The 23,389-nt window shown below is 39.7% G+C and overlaps 1 long non-coding RNA gene across 1 annotated transcript; it reads right to left on the reverse strand.

Annotated features, from left to right (window-relative positions):
• Positions 1-14,660: 14,660 nt before the first annotated feature.
• On the reverse strand, positions 14,661-23,365 carry LOC140682571 (uncharacterized). The gene is made up of 3 exons (XR_012054418.1): positions 23,242-23,365; positions 16,967-17,125; positions 14,661-14,855 (listed from the first exon to the last, which is right to left on the reverse strand). It is a non-coding gene; the product is annotated as an uncharacterized lncRNA (long non-coding RNA).
• Between the last annotated feature and the right edge of the window lie 24 nt (positions 23,366-23,389).

Here is a 23,389-nt window from a genome sequence, read left to right on the forward strand (position 1 = left end):
AGCTCTCTGGTACTCAACTCTGCAGGGAGAGCACAGAGAACAGTTTGAATTTAGGTTATTTGAAGCCAAATTGCCTTCCCTATACATGGTCTTTACTCCTTCTTCAACAATCAGCTTAGAGAGCCAAACAAATACAAGCAACCAGCAGGAATATCTCTTGTTTTAGTGAATGAGGACACAGTCAGAAGCTCACACAAAGTGAACATCAATACAGTGAAATTGCCTGCTGGAATCATGAGACATGGGATACAATGATCTGCTTGGAAAGAACAGATCTCAAGATCATATCCACTTCTACAGTCCAAGGAAGTCTGCCACAAAGTGTGGAAAAATGCTACTGCTGGATGAATAAAATCAGGAATCGTGTGCAGGAAGGGCACAGGACTTAGGTACTGGAGGAGGGTGAAGAGCAGGGGGATGATTGAAAAAATTGTAAAGTCCTGTATCAGGTGAGTTGCAATTTATTTCTGTTTCTGTAAGCATCTCTGTAAGCTTCACAGATGACAGGAAGGGTATAATCTTGACTTTATGGTCTTCTAACTAAACACAAATTTATTTTATTTTCTGGTATACATAAAAATGTGCGTGGGAAATGTGGGAGGCTCTCTTAAGCTGAGTGAAACATGTTCTTTATGCCCAGCATTACTGTGGTCCACAAGAAACCCATTTCCACTGGGAGCTGACCATGAGCTCAGTGATTCCAAGAGTCTCAGTGCTGCACTCCATGGGTCTTGGTAAGATGCTTTGGGCTCACAACTGCTTGGGGGAAAGAAGGGAGAGAGCAGTCATCCTCCTGTCAAATTTCCCAATGCCCACCCACACTACTTCTGATGGCACGAGGCTGATCATGTGGAAGATATTTTTATTGCACTGTAGTAAGCTCTACTGAGCATTATTTTACTATTTGAACTAATAAAATTATCAGTTATTCAGAATTATCAGAATGATGAATATCTGAGCTGGTATTTGATATCTAGAAGATTGTAATGACAAGCTTTTTGTGTCTGGGAACTTCAAATCAGGATTGTAACACATTTGTATTTTGACTGCATATACTACAAGAGTATTAAATTATGTATAACTAATCAAGAATATAGGAGGACCACCCATATGTAAAACCCACCATAAACAGGTCTAATTTTATACCATATTAAAGATACAGAATTGCTGATATGCAGACATAAACATATGTAGCATATATATCTCAAACCAGTCTCAGGCATCCCATAAGAAATTTGCTGGAAGCAGGCCATTAATGACTAAAGCTGAGGCTAATCCTGCAATCTTATCATAACAGAAGTTTTGTTTTCATCAGGACTTGAGGAGCCATATTCAACAAATATTATTTCACTGCCAAAATAAAATACAAAATATTTGGTACAATGTGGTCGATTTAATGGAATAGTCAAATGCCACTCTTGGGCTGTTAATATCAGAATTTACTTTTTGGTGTTTGGGCAAACATTTATGCTGTTCTTCAGCTCTGTGAGGTTTGCTGTCCTTCAACTCATCAGCAAGACTTCCAATCCTGGGAGTGGAAACTCAGTTTATTTTAAGGTTTTTGGAGATAAAGGAACAACTTTTGCCATTCATGTCTGCAGAATCTGACAGTAATCCCACAGCAAAAGGCTTAGTCCCACCAGAGCACTGATGTCCCATAAATTAAGGGCAAATTCAGGAAAAATATTTTTAGTGCACTCTGCTCATTAACACTAAAAGAGAAGCTGAAGGAATCCCAATACCCCAACAAGTATACATCAAAGGTCACAAAAATATTTATCACCAAATCACACAAAAATTACAGCTTCAATGGTAAAGTTGAGTGAATGATAAAATTTTCTTCTCCATAAAATATATGTCCCTCATTAATTATTTTCACAGCAAAGCTGCATCATTACTTATCCTCTGGGTAACCAATTAGTAGCAACATTCCTCCTGGGTAGTATGTGCTGAATTTCTTTTTAATTTCTGCTATGAGAGACCACATATTTCAAGCTGCAAAGGCAAAATTAAAAGAAACTCCCAAAACTGAAGAGCTGCTCTAAGCAAATAAATAGCTCTTGGTATCAAAGGAGTGCTGGGCAGGAGGAAACATGTACTTTCTCCTTGAAGAAAATTGGAGAGCACTGAAATTACAGATTTATAAATTCTTTCAAAAAACATTAGCCCGACTCTGAGCATATTCTCAGCCAAATCAATTAAGCCAAAATTTAAAGTTGCTGTAAGAAAAAATATTTTTTAAAACCCCTGTAATGAAAATATTTAGAATTGGAAGGATTTTCTTATGTATAAGAGCAAGTAAGTTCTGGAATAGATTTTCAGTGAAAAATGGGCAAAAAAGATAATGGCAATATATTAATGAAAGGGATTATATTAAATATGATAATAGGGTTATTAACAGGGGATTGGAATATGTTCCCACCCAGAATGTAAATTTTAATCTGAGAATTAGGCCAAATGAGGTATGACTACCAAAAGATTAGTGTCCAATTCACAGCTGGATACCAGGGCTGGGTCTGCCCTGTCATTATATTTTTAAAATAAAACCCCCAACTTAACTCAGTCAGAGAAAAAAAAAAATAACCCTTAAATCTTGGTACTCTCAAGATACAAAGCTGGAATTGAAAGCACCGCAGATTAGCTCATCTCTCACAGTCATTGTGAGCTATAAACTGAATTAAAGAATGTACTCATTTGGGTGAAAGACCATTATTCCCTTACAACAATGGGAAAAGAAGTTAACTATTCAAATGCTCCAAGCCCTCTGATGTTGTCCAAGAATATATATATCCTTGCCCAGAAGATGAGTTTTTTCAAAACTTACTGAGAAAGGGCAAGAGTGACTCCTTTTGACCTCAGCCCTACAGACTGTGAGATAGTTCTGATCATTATGAGACTTTTCCAGAGGTTCTGGCATCATGTGGAAGTACTGTGAGGCCAAATAACATGTGGCACCACCATGAGCATAGAAACCCAAAATTATTCTCAAAATTATACCAATTGGACTGGAAAAGAGCAGACTTTGAGGTGACCTAATTGCAGCCATCCAGCACCTGAAGGGAGCCCACAAGAAACATGGAGAGACTATTTACAAGGGCATGTACTGATAGAACAAGAGGGAATGGCCTCAAACTGAAGAAAATTCTTTATTACGAGGGGAGTGAGGCACTGGAACAGGTTGCCCAGAGAAGTTTTGGATATCCCATCTCTGAAAGTGTTTAAGGCCAGGCTGGATGGAACTCTGAGCAACCTGGTCTAGTGGAAGGTGTCCTGCACATGGCAGAGAGGCTGGAACTGGGTGATTTTTAAAATCCCTTCCAACCAAGGCTATTCTATGCTAATGATTCTGTGAAAGATTACTACAGTGAAGTAGCTTAGGGAAAAAATGGTCCTGTGGTATAAAATCTGTGGAGGTGAAATACTTCCAGGGCACAGGGCAATTCTTCTTGGAGGAAAAGGAGTACAAAAGACTGCAGACAAGTTAAGGAAGGCAAACAAGGGTGGAGGCCAAATCAGTTCTCAGCTGCCACTGGACATGATAGTTCCAGGCCATGTCCCCTCTGTCACACAGCTGACACAGGAATGCATTGTCCTCTTTGTTCCCCAAGTGACCACAAGGACTTTCTGCTCCTGACAAATGTCACCTCTGAGCTTCAGTGTTCCAGTGGCGTGCAGGCACATTGAGTAAATGCTGGATGCCACATGGAGCCCTCGGGAACTTCCTGAAGTCAAGTGCTGAACTTGTAACACAAAACCACAAACCTGCTGTTTCATGTGCCTTTATCACGTTAGATCTGGAGTTGTTGATTTTTTTAAGTCTTACAATGAACCAAAGTAAAACTATTTTTCACATACTACTATGAGCCTATAAAATCAAAATTTTTTCTTTTGTTGGAAGAGTTTTGCAGCCTCGCTGATATAAACTGATAATCATTGCTCAACATTTAAAATGTGCCCATTTAAGCTTGGTGTGGGTATTCTGCAGATTTTTTCATGTCCCTGTGAAGAGTTTGGATGCTTTCTGCAAAGAAAATAAGTAGAACAAATAGTATGGCACCACAAACTGGTCAATTATTAGCTTTTACGTACTCAGATCATGGCCTTTCTTTACAAGGACACGTGTTAATATATAATAGAAGTGTATTTCACTTCTTTTCAAATTGATTTTTCAGACACATGGTGCAATCTTATAAGGTCAGCTGGAAAGTAAGTGGCCAAAGACAGGCCTTTCAGAAGAAATGAGCCACTAGCCACACATCATGAGAAATAAAACTGGTACTAAACATATGAAAATTATTTTTATTTTGTAGTAGTCCCAGCATGGCATTTGACACGCACCCACCAGCCTCCCTTAAGTCTGGACAAACTGTCTGTAATGGTCTTAAACTGTGATATGAACATTTTTTCAGATCTAAGAGATGTAATAAATGTCATGGGCCAAGTTTACAACCCACTGCTTCAGGCTACTGGTGCTGACCACAGCTCTGACTGTCCCTGTGAAGCTGCAATTACTAATTAATAGCCAATTATCATTTTGAGGATGTAGAAGTTGTAAGTGGAGAACAGAAAATGAGTTTACTATTATTTTGTGCGTAGAAAATGAGGTGGCAGGGAACTCAAAATGGCCAGGGTAAGTACACACAGCAATCAAAATTTTTGTGGCTACATTTAGAGACAGATCTAGGAAAATGTGAGAGAGAAATGTTTTATTCTGAGATGGATTAAGGCAAGTCAGAGTTTTGTAAACCAAAACATTCCTAACATAGTTACAGATAAAAATGACCAGAGGAAAAAATAGGCAGATAATTAGAAAACAGTAGCCAGAGAACTGCAAACTGATTCATGCAGCCTGAAGACAGAGACTGAGCCAAGGAACCAGAGACCAAGAAGCAGTCAGGAGTCACCAGCTCATTGGGAGACTTTTGATAAGATAAAGAAAATCTTATCAGAACAGTCTTCAACAAGCTACCTGAACTTTGTACTGTTATGTCTGGTACAGCCAATGTTAGTGCAGGGAGGACTGTGTTCCAGGGCTTCACACCATGCTGGGGACATGTTTGTTCTGTACCAAGTTCAAAGGCACACAAAGTAAAAACACCTGAGAAAGGTTACAGCAGAGGTGTAAAGATCTGAAGGCTCTACACTCCCATACCCAACCCTGCACACAAAACCAAAGAGCACTTGGGTGTTGTGTTTAATATATCTGGTGGCTAAACTCTCCCATCTCTTTGCTAAGCAGGGGCTAAGGAGGAAAATGGCCCTTGTAATTTAGAGTTCCTAGAAACTTGAAACTTCCAAATGCTTCAATTCCCATTTTTGCCATCCATTTATCTACATTACAGTTTTAAAAATTTAATTTCATTGAATTCCAAAAAATGAGCAAATTTAATCTGTATTTTGAAATTGAATTATAATAATAATTTACTATTTATGAATTGTACATTATATATTTATAAGCTATGATTTGCAAAAATTTTCACCCTGTCTGAAGGGACCGGTAAGGGAAAAAAAACCCCAGCCAAAACCAAAATTAATTCAAAACTGAAACCAAGAATGTGTTCTAATCAGACTGTACAACAGGAAAATAAGGCTTTTACAGAGTACAATAATAATCTTATCTCCTTCATTAATTTGAGTGCCCTATTGTAAGAGATAAGGAAAAGTATTATGAGGGGTAGGTGACAAGATATTCTGCTTCAGTTGGAACAGCTATTCCAGACTGAGTAACCTCTTTATCACTAGGACATGAAAAAGGCAGCTCTCAAGTTTCTAGGTAAGCAAATCTGATGTGGACAGCAGAAACTAATCAGTCTGTCACCCTGCACAAGATGTTGGAACACCTATGAAAGGGCTTTATTGACAAACATAATCCTAGTGACCTATCCTGTATATTTTTGTAATTTTTTCCATTATTGAAAAGCTTCTGGGTTTAAGTATTGTTTTATCCCCAGATTTTCTCTAGTGGTAAAACAGATTCTGCACATGTGGCATATGGAGTCAGCACTCCTTTCAGCATTGTGGATCTGTTCCTTGGTGGGTAGATGGCAAGCTCCTGGAATATTTATTGCACACCAACTGTGGGACTTGCTCGAGTCACAAGGGAAATCTGCCACTGAGTTGCAAGGCCCAAGCCCCTGGCAGACAGCACAAATTCCCGGGGTGAAAAGCTACACTTGCTCAGCAAGTTTTAGTCCAAGCAGTGGCAAACAGCGAAGTAATGGAGGGGCTGGAGATTGAGAGTTGTAACTACAATGCCAGTTTTGACACTGACAATATAAATTACATCTCTAGTTATACTGGTGAGATTCTCTAGTATTATTTATTTCATTTAATGCATTAGTGAGATAGCAGTTACTAAGTATATCCAGAAACTTAACAGGAAAAGCCAAAACAGTTTGGAACTGTCTGGGTGAATCTAGGACAGAAGCCTGAAGGTAACAAGCACTTTTCTGTTTACATTTTCTTGGGGTTTAAAGTGTGTTCACCTGCAGTTTGGACTGGGTCTACATGCTTTATGAGTTTGTTTTTCATTTTATTGCATCAGAAAAAAATCTATATATAAACCTGGAAACCTGAGACCTGATTTTCTTTTAGCTGTATGGACTTTAACCTAGCTGTACAACATATGTACACATGCCAATAAAGTTTCTATCTCTTAACAGCTGTGAGGAAAACCTCAAATATTTTATCAGTCCAGACAGACAGGTGTGCAAGGAAGCTGGAATAAGAATTCTGAGACCACACTGAGCTTAAATACTTCCTAATGGCAATGTGAAGGCCAACACTGTTAAGAAAGTTATTCATTAACTTGTGAATATGTTTATCAGTTTTAATTTTTGTCATTACTGCATAAGAAAACAAAACCAGGTCAAGACTTGCATGCAAATACCAAAATCCCTGGCAGTTTTCTTACAAGCAGTTAGAGGGTGCCTACTCCAAATCACTTAAGATCCACCTTTCCAGAGTACTGTGTGCTCACAGTTTTTACTGAAATAAGTGGGAGCAGGTCTGGTTATATCTCCTTGGCCCCTGTCTCCAGCATGGACACAATCCCACGTGGTTCATTCACATCCCTGACATTAGTGGTCTGAGGCAAGGACAAAGAAGGCAACAGGCTCTTCCTGAGTGGGAATTTTGCCCAAGAGAAATCTTACAGGGGTTAAGTGCTGTGCTACTGTTTTCTCATTTGTAAACCAGGACTTACCATCCTTCCCTATTTCAAAGGGCTGTGGAATGATAAAGGGTTTAGCACAGATAGACTGCAGTAATAACATAATATGCTACATATCCATGGAACATTCTCTGGGAGCCTAACAGATTCAGACAAAAATGTTTTAAAAAGCCATAGCTGGAAAAGCAAAGCTGGCTTTTCCTTCTGTTCCAAGGCAGCTTTGGCAGGAAGAGTTATACTGCAGTGAGTGCACAATAATTTTTCTGGTTTAAAATGTGAAAAAATAAGGACTGTGTTACAAGAGCATGGCACTATAAAAGGATGAGCTAAGAAAGCCCACTGAATGTGGTTTACCCAAATATCACTGAGCCCATAGTGTCTCCTGGTTTTGTTCAGGCTGTCTCCTGACAGGAGGACAACCATTATCTATTATCTGCAACCAGATAAGCATTTAATTCTAGGTGAATACTTTTCTCTCACTGAAGTCAGCAGAGCTCCCTGTGTACACATAAGGATGATAATTTTAATCCAGCTACAGTGTTATACTTTTGAATCCTGACTTTCAGAACTTCAATATATTCAGCATATTACATGGCTCCAGCAGTGACCTGTAGCAGCCAGGGACAGGCAGCAAGTGAATTTTATAATCAGGCTCTTAGCACCATATTGGACTGGCCCTTCTGTTGAAACTTTCCATGACAGGGAATTGAGCATGACCATTGCTCTGAGGGAATTTCTCTTTTCTGTTTGCTTTTGCTAATATTGTTGGCTAGTGAAGGTTGCTGTGTAAAGAAAAACAAATCCCAGTTTACCCTCTCACTTCCAAGCCTTCATCCCTAGAACACACAGATTTAAAGAACCTTTTGTGCAATACACAAAATAAAACAACTGGCTGCCCACAAGGCCTCACCCAAGACAAAACAGTAAGAGTCCTTCAGTTAATCTATCTTCCTGGCTCAGCCTGATGCCAAGGACTCCAGAGCCTCCCAGACTTCTGGGAACCAAGTAAATATCATAAAATGCCATAGGTCAAACCATCTAATGCTGCTTTACTGCCCCTGATCCGTAGCTGTTGAGGAGCTGCTTGTCCTCAAGCTCACAGCTCCTGCTGATACTCTGGTGGCAGCACTAGCTGGCAGGATGCTGTTGCTGCTAGGAGTCTGCTGTCACCTCCCAGATTACATCCCAGAAAAGGTCAGGTAGCTGGAATTGCCCCTTTGTGAAAAAGGGTGGGAGAATAAAAAAAGGCAAATGTGAATGTATGTGTGTCCTTAGTCAAGGTTATTTCCCTTTATTTTTTTTTTCCCATTTAGGTGGATGTTTTTGGTGTGTTGGAAGCAAAAAAAAAAAAAACAAAAAAAAAAAAAAAAACAAAAAAAAACCCAGCCTTGGGCTAATACATGCAGATTAAAAGGTGAAGTTGATCACTATCAAAAATACTTTGTGACCTAAAACGAAGCTCTGAGTCATCGTCACAATTGGCTAAAAGGAAATTGAAGAATTAAACTTCTTTAAAGCACACAATCATAGAATGCTTTGAGTTGTTGGAGGGGACCTTTAAAGCTTATCTAGCCCCAGCAAGAAGCAGAGACATCTTCAACCAGACCAGGTTGCTCAGAGTCCCATCCAAGCTGACCTTGAATGCTTCCAGGGATGGGGCATCCACCACGTCTCTGAGCAACCTGTGCCTGTACCTCACCACCCTCACTGTAAAACATTTCTTCCTTATAACTCTCACCATCACAGTGACTTTGCCAGACAGAGTACTCAAAACTTAAGTTCACTTGATCTCTGAAAGCTTAAATACTTTTAACTTTGCATGGTCTGGCTTTCTCCATGGGGTAGAACACATGATTTGATGACAGGGTACCAGCAATACTCTCCACGTTTCTTTGTTGTTAGTAGCACAGACTCTTGGCATTTCAGCCCCATGTCTCAGTTATGTATATGGATCTCTATTACTAGAAAATCAGAAAATCTCAAAAACTCCTTATCCCAATCACTCTTTATCTCCATTTCCTATAAGAAAAGAACATCTTCCTATTCCCACTGAAGAGCTGAGGAATGGAAGTACAGTGAAATGATTTGTATGTGACAGTCACTGGTCTAAGAAGAAATTGGGCATAAATTTACAGAAATCATGGTTTCAGGCCAAACCAGATGACCATGTTTGAACCAAATCAAACTAAATTAAATGAAAGCTTTCTGTAGCATTCAGCATGATGTTATTTATGCCTTGAAACAGCATATCTCTTTCCCAAATCTTCCTGTCCAATTATTTACAGGCTTGGTCCAAAAGAGATAACATAGAGAATCTGACTGTCAAAAGATCTGCTGCCAGCTGCAGTCACCTGCAGGGACTGGGATGAAAGGCATGACTGATGATAGCATCAAGACTTTGGCTGAGGTTGTTAAGCTTCATAAAGCTGTCATTGTTTGACAAGTGATGTCTGTTCCGTCTGCATCATGATGGAACCAGCAATGATCCATCCCTTGGATTCTACCCAAAAAAAGGCCAAAGAGAAGCACTGAAAACAAAGGAAATGGGCAGACCACTGTTGCCTGCCTCTGCCCCCAGCCACAACCCACATGAGCTCAGTTTGTTGTTTTGGCAGGAGAGTAGGCACTGAATAAGCAAGAAGAGCTGAAACTGGCGGAACAGTCAGAAAAGTATTTAGAGTTGTTTATGTATGAATGATTGCAGGGTGGGAAGTGCAGACTTATTTGGATAGATCAGGTAAAGCCCTGGGGGCAGTGCTGAAAACAGAGCCCAGTTGCAATCAGATGAGTAACATGATCCTGGACTGCTTTCTCTTTTCCCTCTGTGCACACTCCAAGTTGCAGTCAAGCTTTGCCTTGGAGTCCTTTTGAACATTTCATTCACAGGTATTTGTTAAATCCTGCTGTAGTCCAGAGGATGCCTACCACTTGAATCCTCTGTTAACTACTCACATTTTTGGTGGTGTAGCCAAGGTTTGCTTGCTGACTCTCAGCCTCAAGAGGCTTTGGAATATTTGGATGGTGTATTTACCTTCCCCTGATTTTATTACAAGGGTGATACTTGGCACTTCTCTACTTCTCTAAAGGAGTACAGGTCCATCACTGGTAGCATAAGTGGGATAACACCAGCCATGCTTAATTGCATTCAAACTCAGCCTGGTAAACACAGAAACATGCAAATGCAATATCTGCTTTGCAGAGTTATAACCTCACTGAGAAACTACTACTATTTGAAGTGTTCACCATTGCCTTTGTTGTGGGGATTATTCCTTTTGTAAACACAGCCACTGCGGGGCAGCAAGACACAAGCATTTAATGGAGTTGCTTTTCTCTCCCAGGATCCTGAAGAGGCTGTAAGCGCTGTTACCCTCTGCCTGCAGACAAGTGGGATAAGCAAATGTTTTGCTGTGAGCACATTTCCCCGGTCAGGGTGACTTGGTGACTTGGGAATCATGATAGGTTTTGAAGGCAATGTTGAGATAACGTAGCACCAAAACTGCTTAAAATATTTTATATGTCAATTCTGAGAGACGATGTCAACAACTCATAGCTCGAGGACGTTTGAACTCCGCTTGTGCACGGTGCCAGATTCTGCGTTCTCAGGAGGCTCACACCCACATGCAAACAGACAAGTTGCTATTTGCTTTTGCCATTTTCCCAGAAGAAATGATGGTGCCAGACAACTGTGAGCAAACCAAGCTCATACAGTATGTCTGGCTGTGTGGTTTGTTACTCTGCAAGTGGAATGATGGGCACTCCCAGCACACTCCGGTCATTGCCCAGGGACACAGAAAGGTGACCCTAATCCAGGAGAGCATGAGATCCCCCTATGTACATCAAGTCTCCTAACTCAGACACACAAGCTCATTCCAATTCTGAATCAGGCTTTTACTGGAATTCTCATCACCCTTCATTGCCCTGGATTCCTAAAGCATTTGCACTCAGCCTAAATGAAGATTTGGACTTCAGCTGAAGAAGGGGGATTGTAACCAATGCAAGTTTGATAATGGAGAGATAATTACTGGAGCTCATAACTTTAATTTAGAGACATAAGTCAACTAAAACAGTACAGAAGCTATTTTTTCCCAGGTTGGGTCTTGCCATCAAAATGAGGAGAAAGAGACAATTAAAACTAGTTTGGGTAAAACATAGAAGGTTCTATCTACTTACTTGCCAAAAACAGGAAATCAGATGTTAAAGTCACTCCTGTGGATGACTTTTGGACCACATCTCTGACATAAAGTACTACCATGTTTATGTGTGCTGTGACAGCCTTCCTCATCTTCCATTTGAAAAAACAAGATTTTCTGACTTTAAATATAGTCAATAATGATTATGAATTTTATTTAATGCAAGTTAGTTACTGAGCAAGGAAACAATAAATTTTGATTTTCAGTTTATCTCTGTAATACATAATGTAAGAATTTTCTAAATCTTTTTTTGCCCTTTAAACATAAATCACAAGGAATAAAATCTTTAGTTCAATCCAAATTGGTGCTTCTTGATAGACTTCTACATGAATTGTCTAATCATGTCAAATAAGAAGATTAATCAGATTCACTTAATGAGCCTGGATAAGAGGGGAGCAAAGGAGGAAGAAAAAAAAAAATCCCAAACCTCACCATAATTGAAATACTCTGCTTTGATTTTTTTCTGTAGGTGACAAGATATGAGAAGTGGGCACTGAACTTATCCTTAGAGAAGTCTCCCAGAGTAAGAGTTAAATTAGTGTTACAGACTACACAATAAAGAGCCATGGCTTTAAGTGTACAAGTTTGAAGGTCAGAAACAGCCAGGACATGACAGTACAGAGCTCTCTGCAGCTTAAAGGATCCTCTCTCTTTTCAGGGTGAAGACACAATCTGAGACAGTAAAGAAGCCACTTGCATCCTCAGTCAGAGTACCATGGACATGAAAAATATTGTTAATATATAATTTATTTTTTCCCTTTTCTTCTCTATGGAACATTATTGGATACAGAGGTCTGAAGCTTTGTGTTGGGTTTTGTCTTGGTCGGGTCTAGGGGGTAAATACTTTTCCATGTTAAATATACACATATAAAACACTTGGAGAGAAAATTTTTTGAAGATTGTAGCTAAAAAGTCTTTAACACTAGTAAATTGATGCAAAATTGAGTTTTGCCTTTTTTTGCTTTTATATATTCTCTATATTCTTTACACACAGAATTGTAGTGAATTGACTTTTGCCTTTTTTGCTTTTATATATTCTCTATATTCTTTACACACAGAATTGTAGCTCTGTAGCCTATTATTGTATCTGTAGCTAGTTCCAATACTTTTCACTACCTCTTCCCTACCCTGACAGGCAGAAAGACGAAACACATTCCAGAGGCTCCAAACCCCCTGGGTCCAAGGTCCCTATCCTATCTTGGCTCTCTTGGAGCCAAGGTTGAAACCAGCTCTTTGAGACACACTTTCATAAAAATTTCAGTTCCTATCTAAAAGGGGGCTACAGAAGTTGTGGAAGCAAAAAGGGGGAATTACTTCATCACTTATGCGTCTAATTGGTGATTCTTGACAATTTTGCTAATTTGCTACATTTATAGAACTGTATTCACCCTATGTGGGGTGGGCACTTTTCCATATCTGCCCCTCTGAGGCCTCCAGTAAAGACCAGCTTTTGTAATACCTCCAATACTAATATTGTCTTGAAAGTGTGTTGCTTTATTTCAAGATCTTTAAGGCATCAAGTTAATACTGCACACACATGGAAAGTATGCTTTGTTTGGTTTTGACTAATATAAAAAGTATCAAAGCATTAAAATTGATGTAATTTTGAAAATGAAGGATATATGTAATGCTGCTGATCACCAGCTTTTCATCAACCTTTGAAAGGCAAAATAATTGCAAAATTTGATGGGACTGAACCTAACTGGCTATCAAAAACTCTACACTGGTTTTAAATTCAATTTGAAATAGGTAAGTTTGAGATGTAATAGTCCTAGGAAGAAACAGCCCCTTTCTGACAACTTCCCAACGCATTGATCACCAGATTGTACATCAAAACACGTGGTGCAGTGAAGTTCTACCAAAGGAAGTGTAAATAAAGCTGACTGCGAGATAAAGTTACCTGAGTGTGTTCAGACTGCTCAACAGTTTGCTTCCCCAGTGCACTGTTGTGGGGACCCACCTAGTGAAACCATGAAGAATTGCACCAGTCCACAACATGAAAGAAAAGGAATATTGAGACAAGGAGACAAATAACTGAACAATATAATTTAGTAGATTGCAAGTGGTGAAACATGTGGCAAGACGAGAGAGACCACAAATTCCAGCCAACCTACAGTCACCATCTGGTATTGCTTTGTAACTCTCAGATAACTGGGTTTCAAACTCTGGTGCAGCAGAAGCTTGCATTTAGGAGAATGGATAATATATTTTGGTTTAACTCAAACTGGTGCTCTGCCAGACAACATATTTGGGACTTATGCTCAACATTACCAGCCTGAGCGCTAACAAAATCCAGAGCTGGTTTTTGTAAAATCAGAAGAATGGCTTTGTTAAAAAATACTAGAAGTTATTTCCCCTTCTCTTTTTACTTATTTTTTATTTTTAATTTAACTCCAGGATGAGCCATCATTTTATGTATTTGTCAAATCTTTAAGGCTTTATTCTTGTGATCATAAGAAGTGGAGGCTTTCATTACAATCTGAAATTTTTATCTTTGTTTGGCAACAGAGGCTGTAAGAACACTACCAGGATTGTATGGTTTACAACAGATGTTTATGCAATGGAGTGCTGAAATGAAATTTTTTTACAGCCAGTATCGATCTGTTCAAAGGGATTTTGCCTTAATTTCCTCACTTCCCTGTCCTTCCTTATTTAATCCAGAAGAGAACCAAAGCTTTCATTAGTAAAAAATCTCCAAACTATGTAGACATTAAAATCAGATACCCAGCTCAACCACTGGTATTTTCTCTTAATGATACAAAATTATATACTTTTTTTTTTCCATCAAAAGCGCATAGATTAATTTACTTATGGAAATAGTTTATGATACTCTTTTTCTTCTTGAATTAAGCAACAAATGCAGTTTTTTGTTATCCTCCAAAAGAGAGTTGCAAATACTAAATTCCAGTAATAAACAGGTAATTTATCGTTCAGGAGCTCCACCCCAAACTCTTAGAATTGCCTGCTTTTGATTCTGCTCTTGTCTACACATATTTAGGTCCTTATGGTTTATGTGACTTTATTTCTTGAAAAGTTCTGGATAATCAACACCACAGAACAACTTCCTAGCATCTAGAACTGCCACTTAAGTTTGGAGAAGAGCCATCATACCAATTTAGAGGCAACAGAATTCTAATTTCTCTTACCCCAATCACAGTTTTCCCCTCTCTTCTTTGACAAGACTGTTCCAAGAAAATCCTGACTTTTCTAAATCCTCTGCATGCCAACCAGCCTAATCTCAGACCTTGAAATATTTCCACTTCTTTCTCTTCTTATCATATTCAAGATACTACTGCTACTTACTAGCATTTCTGTAACAAATGACACTTTACTTAAAATTTTACCTGAAATCCAGGGCTGCTCTAAGAGCATGTCCCAGTAGTCACTGCACCACTCCCTGGGACACAGGGACTCTGCTCAGGGCTCTGGATTACACACAAACATCAAGGCACACAGACCATATTTGATTTCCACCTTCCCAGCCACTGCTGTCCCTGCAAGCAAAGGGAGCAGGCATTACTGTCAGAGCATTGGTTCTTGGGAGCAGTGATTTTTGACCCCAGTAACAGGAACAGAAATCCTTGCTCTCTAAAGCCTTCCTCTTGGGCTTCTACTCCTCCCTCCCCCTCTGCTGAAATAGTTCATTTTCTCCTGTCCCTTCCCTGCTTTTTCCTCTTCTCAGTAGCCCAAAAAAAGTAGAATTTTCTAGGAAAGAAGAAGGAAGAAGACAGAGAATATTGGGATTTGTGGTAAGAGGAATTCAGACACATGGCTGCACAGGCAAGTTTGGGAATCCCCATAACCCTCACAATGCTTTCTATCAAAGAGACATCACGGTGAAGAATGGAACTCCTTTCTCTGGGGCTCATCAAAGCCTCTCCAACCTCCCTTCCATCTATAGCATCCATAAAATGCTGCTGACCCCTTCCCCAGCTGGATCCCCATCACCACATAGCATCCTCTAACCCCTACTACTGAAAATGTTACCTAAATCTGAGTAGCTTACAGCTAATTCTTCTTGTGAATGGCAGTTAGATGCTAAATGGCATTGCTACCAATCCCTCCTCTGCAGTTTTGTGTCCTTACGTAGCTTCCTGTGCCTTTTGCACTTTCTTATGCTCTGTCAATACTTCAGGTGTCCTGTCCTGGTGTTTTCTCCTGCTCTGACCATGTAAAATGTCTCAGCAGAAATACACCAGGGGGTATCTCACAGCTCACACAGAATTCTCCTGCTATTAAAATGCTATTCCCTAGAATAGCACAATGTCTCTTCAGGATAAATTTCTGTAGTATTTATCTTCCAATTTCACAATTTTCCTTAGGCAGTTCGCTTCTTTCAGAGCTTGGCATTTTCAGATAGTGAAATAATGGTTTCCTCCAGTCATTCATTTAATTTAACAGGCCCCAAAATTGCCTTGAGCATTTTAATCATATCAGTCTTGTTCATGCTAAAATAAGGAGTAAATTTACATGCAACTGCACAGCTTTTGGCTACTGTATAGACCAATTAGAACTCTTATTTTTGTTTTCATCATTTATCGAAATCAAGTCTATGACACTTCTAAAACTTGCATTTTAGAAATATTGGTTTTTACAGCCTACTCTAACATATTTTTCTCGTTCACCACAAGTTAGTGGTGCAACAAAGAGTACATTGCTGATAGGAATTTTTTTTCTTGTTTTGCTTTCAATTTGCCTGAGAATTCTAAGAGAGGTCAGGCATTCCTGCTTGTAGTGATATTTAATTGCCCAACAAGAAACTGTGTTTGACTGCAAGTGATTCTAATCTAAACAGATAAAGTAGGCACAGATTTTGGGACTAAGAATTTTATCAACATACTGTATATAACAAATGAAGACATCAAACAAAAAAATCCACATTTATGGAGAGAGGGACAGTCATGTCTCCTAATTCTTATCCTCTGAGCTTTAGGAATATAATTTCCTCTGCAGTTTCTCACATGTGCATAAGGTAGGAAATACAACTACTCCTGAATTACAGATTTGTAAATCACTGTCTGATTGCTCATGAATGTTGTCAAGTTGTGATATTTTTTTAGGATGTGTTGTTGAAACAGACAAAAAAAGAGAAATTGGAGGGGGGAAAGAGAAAAAGAAGAAGGGTACCACTTTGATTAAAATTGCTACAGAGAACCAGGAACTACACCCAGTTATTGCAAATCAGAATACTTTCATAAAACCAATGGAAAAATAGATCCAAAATGGAACTATAAATATTACTGGATAATCACCCTTTCCTTGTTACACATACATTTTTTTTATGCATTTCTCAGTTCTAGGAAAGTGAAAGCCCAGTCCTGAGAATACAGAAAAAACCCTATAGTATGAAAAAGCAAAAAGGCTCAGAATCCTGTTGTACAACAGATTTGGGGCTACAGACTGAGAGATCTTTTGATGAAAGATTATACCTCCTATGACAGAAAATTACCAAAAAAAACCCCCAAAAAACTGTATAACAGAAATGCCACAATTCAGGCTTGGACTCTTAGTCTCAGACTGAACTCTATCTAACCTCAGTTTATGTGACATAACTAAAGGTTTTGTCAGACTGTTCAGGAAGTCTGAATATTTCTCACATACTTACCTATGAAAATGACATTCTAGAAGTTTTCATCAAAACAGGAAGACAGAGTGATGCAACAGAAAAAGCACTGAAGGACTCACTTCTATTTTTTTTTTGTCTGCCACTTTCTTGGATGACCAGGAACAAACAACTTCATCTTTTTGTGCTTAACTTCCACATCTGTAAAAAGGAGATAATGAGACCAAACTCCTCTGCAAATAAACTTTTTTCCTTTTCTTATCAGGGAGTTGAAACAATGATGGAAGGAAACTCTTGGTAAAGTTGTAATATAGCTCACTGGTAAAAAGCCAATTCAATTATGAGATTTCTTGGGTTTATGGGATTGTTTTCATTCTCAAACTTCGCAAAACAGTCCAAAGTGGAAAAGAAATCAGCCCAGGTTGGCCCAGACTCCAGAGCCCTTGAAGTGATCTGAGCACAGTTGAGCAACACTGGACAGAATGTTTGGCCAATTACCTCCCTCCACAGATTCCAAGGAAAGTTTTATTTCAGTAAGAAGAAATTCTAGAAAATGTAGCATCTCACTCAAAGATCTTAAGAGTGAGAACTTCTGAACATGAAAAACAGATGGAATTTTGTCAGCAATACCTGAAAGATAAAATACAACTTTTCCACAGTTCTGGAGAGACTCTGCAGAAGAACTTAAAAGTGCTAAGAAATGCAGAAAAATAATTTTACAGCCTTGGGCTGGAAAACGAAGGACAAAAATGTGAAGAGAATTGAATAGAGCATGACAATATTACTCTCTATGCTCAGTACTGCAATCCTTGCTAAGACAGAACAACTCTTAGCAAGATCCTTAGATCTGTGAATTCTCCCAGGCACAGTATGTAACACAACTGGCTCCTTCCTCATATTCCTGCAGATTTTAGGGCCACATCACATATACTCATCATTCCAGCTTACTACTTGTTTCCTGCTTCATTAGGATGGGTTAATATGTTTAGCTGGTTTGTAGATCTTATCTGTATCTTGTGTATGGGAAAAGGGACAGAACCTGTTTATTTTAATTTATTAGGTTTGCTCTCATCTCTGTCTGAGCAGGATACTTGAGAGTACAGTCCTCTCCTGGCACCAGCAATGCTAGAAGGAAGTATTTATTATTTATTATTATTTACCATTTATTATTTATAATTTATTATTATTTATTGCACTATCAAAGCATTCTGTCAGTAAATAGCAAATATGTAGGAGCATAGCTGGTGCCCAATGAAGTTCAAAAAAAGCTTCATAGCTTGTTTTAGGATGTCCAAAAAACAAACTCTTGAGCTTGCTGACTTGTTTTGTTGCAACGTTCATCAGCCCCAGAGGACAGCATTAGTACTAAAAGTTTTTTATTTCCAACAAGAAAATGTAGATAATTTGAAGCATGAGAGACTGAGGAAAAAACCGATTCAGCTTTCCAAAACTCATTTAATTCTCATCTGGCTTCTCTAGTTATCCTTCTTTTTGATTTCTTTGCCCTGAATCTTAGCCTAAATTCTTCTAAGACAAGTTGTGCTACTCTAACAAGACCTAACTGGTCTGATTCACAGATGACAGCATGCAAAGCCTCTCAACAACCAAATTAGATTTGATTTCCCTTTGTGGAAAAAAAAAATCCTTTTCAGCTACAGTATTTAATGGCTTAGAAACTGGCCATTCTGGGTGTCAGAAGCAGTACCTGTGGCTGCTCCAGAACTCTTGGCCATTGGGTGTCTTCCAGGCTGAGGGAATCATGTAACTGTGTTCCAAGTGTCACCCCATATCCATGCACCAGGATACAACACACTGTCACTAATCCTTCACATGAGCCTCATTACCAGCAGATCTGAGTATTTTAGGATGGCTTTTCATACATAATCTCTTGGATTCTTCCCCTAAATAAGTACTTGCTGAATTATCTCACTGGTCTGACTAGCTAAGGAAACTTCAAGAGACAGCATGAAAAGCTAAGCAATATTCCCTCTGTACAGCCTGGCAAAACATACAAGTTCTGACACTTAGACTGAAGTGTCCCCATGAAAATGTCTTAATCTGCATGCAAATTCCTCCTACAGTCGATACAGAACTACTCAGTACAGCTGATGGAGCAAGGAGCTATTCAGCTGTTCAGAATACACTGATTTATCTGCCTTGAGGTGGTCAGAACTACTTGCCATGCAACCATGAGTAGGGTTCAGCTTGCCAACCATCTGTGCTCAGTGACAACTGGGGTGGACTGAGGTATCCACAACTTCCACATGAGATTTCAGCCAGAACAGACTTTTTAGGATACCTGCTGCTTCTTGGAGCAGGAGACCAGCTAGAAAACTCCTCAGTGCCTAAACTGGCACTCGGTGCCTGCATTTATGTAACTAAATTCCACATTAATTCCCTGCTGAGTATAAGGGGAGCTTAGACATCTGGTTCACATGGAGACACCTACACACGGAAAACCAAATTTAGGTGCCTTAATCTGCTGGCTGAATCCACCCCTTTACTTGGAGATTTCCTCAGCTGGCAGCTGCATTAGCATTATGCTTAAGAGACTTCAGTGGACATTTTCCTCATTTCCATTTCTAATCCACTCCTGAGAACATTTATACTTTTGGCCTCTCCGATACACTTGCAGCAATTTACAACTGTAACTCTAGAGAAAACATATTTTCTTTTGTTTATTTTAAATTTACTGCCTGGAAATTTCACTCAGGACATCTAAATCTTATGCTATAAGAAAAACAGAATTCACTTTTTCTATTACACAGGTTTTTTGACCACTATCACATTCACATTCCTTCATGGTCTTTTGCCAAATTAAACCATTCAAGTGTATTCAAACACTTTTTTTTTAAGGGAGCAATTCCAATCAGTTCATTGCTTTTCTCTGTACCTTTTTTGGTGCTTTGGGGACAATTCCAAACAAAATTCAAGATGTGCAAGCATTTTTGATTTTACAAATCTACCCATCTTGTTCTGTATTCCGGTTTTAATGTACTGAACATCCTTTTTGCCTTTTTACATTTTCACAGAATTAATGCCTTCAACAGATGAGCCACAAGAGCTCCATAGATTCTTTCCTGAGTGCTCCTAATAAATGTAAGGGTATGTGGGATGACCTTGTTCTACAGGCTTTTCCTTGGTGGTGAATAACAATCTCTCCTATTCAGACATTTGCTTTTGCAAAGGTATTTAGAATATAATCCCTTTGAGATCTACACCCACTGTCAAATTTGATACATATGGCCCAAGATTTCAGAAGTACTTGAGAGAGCAGAACAGATAAACCCATATACATATTCTGAGTTGTCATTTGATCTTATTTCCTTGGGAAAGCAGGCAAAAAAAAGACCACACGTCAAGTGGTCTTCAGCAAAAGTAACAATAGGAAGGAAGAGGTTTGAGAGCAACTAGACAAATGTCCTGTTTCCTCAAACACTCCAAATAAACTCTCCAACACTTGCAAGGGCTTTTCTATGCCACTCAAAACCAGAATCTCTTAGAAACTCTACTAGGGGATGTGCAGACTGACTTTAGTCGTAGACAGCCTGTAGACAAACAATTGTAACAGGAAACCACTGAAACAAATGCAAGTCCTCCCAGTTACTGAAAGAATACTTTGAATTTCCTCCAGTCTTCTCTATCACAGCTGCTCAACAAGCAGAACCCATCAGCTAGAGACATTTGTTCTGAACAATTTGGGTTTGGAAAAACAATACACATTAATTCTGTTTGATTTTGGGGATATTTGCCTTCTTTTTCACAAAGTAGATGGGTCAGTCTAAGGAAAGAGACAGGATTTAAATAATATCTTTTATAGCTGACTGTCCTTTTCTCTTGTGTAATTTCCGTGTCCAAGACACGTCAACAACAGAAATGAAAATTCAGTGTTTGACTTCCTATGGAACCCAAATTTTGACCCCAACCCACACTGACACAGGATTACTTTAGGTTATGGCTTCTTGCCAGGATTTTAAAGAGTTCTTGCCTCTTGCTGTGAGCACATAGGAAGTGGGTCAATTAGTTAACACTAAGGAGTTATCACAGATCTTATTAAGCAATTGGGCTGGACAGATTATAATTATCAGGAATTTTGAGAAGGAAAACACGTCTCAAACACCTTGCAGTAAATGACACCAAAAAGTATAGGTTTATTAATGCTGTTAATAAAATGATAATCCAAGCACCAGGGAAATTCTTATCAATAAGAATTAAAAGAGATTAAATAGCTGGAATTACAAGGTGGGCAGCAACTGGCCAAATTAGGACTTCCAGGATAATGGCTCTGCAGAAAACAGATATCATATATGCTGAGGTTGCTTTTACCTAAAAGAGCTTAACACACACTTGCAGTCCTTGGGTTAAATTATTATGAGAGAGAGATCAAAGGTGCATGTTAGCAATTATGAAGCAGGAATTCTGAAAAGCTGTCTGATGGGGGTGTGGGGGGGCTGACTGTGTGGCTATCTCATTTAACTGCACCTTGCTTTTATCCTAATCCCTGCTACCTCCTTGCCATCCACCTACTAACCCCTCCACAGGCTGTAAGTCCCTTTTTTCTCACTGCAGCTTCTGATTATGGATTGCCTTTTTGCCCTCTGTACTCTAATGCTGCAGCTACAGCTCTTTGACAGGTTCTGGGTTCTCCTCTATTTTTGTTATTATAAAGTACCTTGCCTTAATCTCTGGATAATGGGGGCAATATCCACCAAAGAATGGGCTTGGATATGTCAACCCAGTTTAATTTCCACTTCAATAAAATAAAATATGCCATCTTCAAAGTGCCACTCAGGAGCTCAAGTTCTGTAATCTGGGTATTTATAAAATAAGCTCCCAGTCCTGACTATGCTGTGCAAATCTGACATTAAGTTTGTTCTTAAACCTCATGAGGGGTTTACAAGCCCAAAATGCCTTCCAGTTTCACCCTTTTGCCTGAAGAAACGACACCTGCCAAGTTGGCCCTGCACTGTGGGAGTCCAAGGCATCCCTCTGGCTGCCCTGGCAGGTCTGGGACCCTGGCAGGGGTCAGGAACCCCCCTGGACAGAGCCCCCAGAGACAGTGTCTGTGATCTCTGTCCATGGAAAAGAGTTTTCAATCTTACAGGATGAATTACAGGCCCTGAGTGTTTGATATAAGTAATAATTAAGTGTGGCACGGGTGCAAAAGTAAAATTTTAGGATTCTAGATAAAGGGTCCAAAGGGGACAAGATGGAGGAAATTGGGCATGTCTTGTCCTTTTTCTCCTTCTTCATGCCCTCCATGTTTCACTGTGGTGTTGGCATTTTTCTGTTGGTTTAGGCTGGGGACACACTGTCCAACGTAGGTGACAGATATTGGCACGTTATTGTAAATACAGCACAGGTAGTTTCTGGTATATAACGTTTGCAACATCCCACTGAGGGCAGAGCCCCACACGCTGCCCTGCAGGACAGAGCTGCGGCAGGGCAGCAGAACATGTTAGAGATAAACAGAATAAACAACCTTGAAACCAGCACAGATGATTTGTGACTCCTTCTTTGGCAGTGGGGCTCAGAGACTTTCTACAGTCTTGGAATCATCAATACCACAGATTCCGACACTGCACGAAGATGGATCTGTGGTGTGGTGGGTTTAGCAAGCCGGTGGTTTGACCCTTTATTCTGGATACCAAAGATCTGAGGCTTCAGCATGACTCCCGACCTGTGAGAAGGGGAGTCTTGTCGCTGTGGAAGCACATTAACTGCCAATCGCAGGTTATTTCAGTGTAGTTGTGGTAGATTTTCCTCTGCGATCTCCCTCTTCCAGCTGAAGAAAGCACTCCCTCAGACTCCACAAGCAACTCAAACTATAGGGTGAGGGATCCATGGCTGGTCAGCCCAGACATCCTCCATCAGCCTGACCTACACGCCTTTTTATCCCCTTCAAAGCCCCTGGACAAGTACAGGGACTGGAGTATCTCTTTTATGAGGGGAGATGGCAGAAGCACTGTTTAGTTCAAAACATGAGAGAAGGGATCTCATGAATACATAGAAGTATCTCAGAGGTGGGTGCCAAGAGGATGGTGCTGGACTCTTTTCGGTAGTGCCCAGCAACAGGACAAGGAGCAATGCCATAACTAAAATAAGAAGTTTCACTTCAAGATGAGTAAGACCTTTACACTGAGGGTGGCAGAGCACTGGAACATGGAGTCTCCCCTCACTGGATCCAAACCCACCGGGACACATTCCTGTGACATGTGAATCTAACCTGGCAAGGTTGGGCTGGATGGGACCCAAACAATTCTGTGACTCTGTACTTCCATGGGGCCATTTAAGGCCGAGAAGCCCGAAACAAATACCTCGAGGGGCTCGAAAAGGCTTTAATCGTCACAGAGAGCTGCCAGACACCGCGCAAACCCGCTGGGATGAGCAGAGACATACACACACAGCAAATCTGGGGGAGCAGAGGAGTGAAAGCCGCACACTCACAGCCCTGCACTCCTCCTT

Source organism: Taeniopygia guttata, chromosome 2 (assembly GCF_048771995.1).
Source record: "Taeniopygia guttata chromosome 2, bTaeGut7.mat, whole genome shotgun sequence".
Lineage (NCBI taxonomy): Eukaryota > Metazoa > Chordata > Aves > Passeriformes > Estrildidae > Taeniopygia > Taeniopygia guttata.